Source organism: Egretta garzetta, unplaced genomic scaffold (genome assembly GCF_000687185.1).
Source record: "Egretta garzetta isolate BGI_Z169 unplaced genomic scaffold, ASM68718v1 scaffold60, whole genome shotgun sequence".
Taxonomy (NCBI): Eukaryota; Metazoa; Chordata; class Aves; order Pelecaniformes; family Ardeidae; genus Egretta; species Egretta garzetta.
Genome location: NW_009258269.1, coordinates 3,072,926 through 3,073,687, shown reverse-complemented (window position 1 = coordinate 3,073,687; position 762 = coordinate 3,072,926). Strand labels below are relative to the sequence as shown.

General features: G+C 59.2%; 1 protein-coding gene across 1 annotated transcript in view; it reads right to left on the bottom strand.

Moving 5' to 3' along the window:
• Positions 1 to 762, bottom strand: part of FCHSD1 (FCH and double SH3 domains 1) — a 7,511-nt gene that overhangs the window by 5,930 nt on the left and 819 nt on the right. The gene's annotated exons all lie outside the window — the stretch shown is intronic.

Here is a 762-nt window from a genome sequence, read left to right as displayed (position 1 = left end):
TCCCCCTGTCCCTCCGTCCCTCTGCCCCCCTCCCTTCGCCCTCCCACCCCCATCAGATCTCACTTCTCTTTCTGTCCTGCTTTTTCTCTGCGGTTCCTGCAGAGCTCCCGGGCGACGCTGCTGTCCCTTTTGTCCCCTTCTTGCTTTCTTGCTCCCCTCCCTGACATTTTTGGGGGTGGTTGCACAAGTCCTGGTTCCCCAGATGGGTGTTGGCGTGCGAGGCTGGGCCGACGCTGTGTCCCCGGCTCTGTCACTCTCCTCCATGGCCCCTCTGCTGCAGGGGGGAGCTGGGAAAATGGACCGGGGCCCACCCAGCACCCAGTGGGGTGGCAGGAGGGGGACGGCAGAGTGCAGGGCGACCGTGTCTACAGGGTGCCATCGGCTCGGCAGCCCAACCAAGGTGATCAGTAAAAGCTGGTGAAGAAGAGGAGGAAATCTGAAGCGGGCTTGGATTGTGGTTTTGGACACTATCGCACAGGTTATCCACGGAAAGGCGCGCCGCGATCGGGCGAGCCGAGGGGTTAAAGCCTCTCTGGTGTGGAGGACGACGGCCGAACTACAGGTCAAAATGTTGTTCCTTGCTGGAAATGGAAACGGTCTACACTGAAGGCTGCAGGGATCCGGGGCGGTACGGCAAGCAGCGCGGTTGCATCTGGCGGCGTAAAAAATGCTGTAAAAGAAGCGAATCGTGGAGATTTTGGAGTTTCTCTTGCAGAGCTCCGCTCTTTTACGGAACTTGGAGCTACAGATGCGCTGCATAAA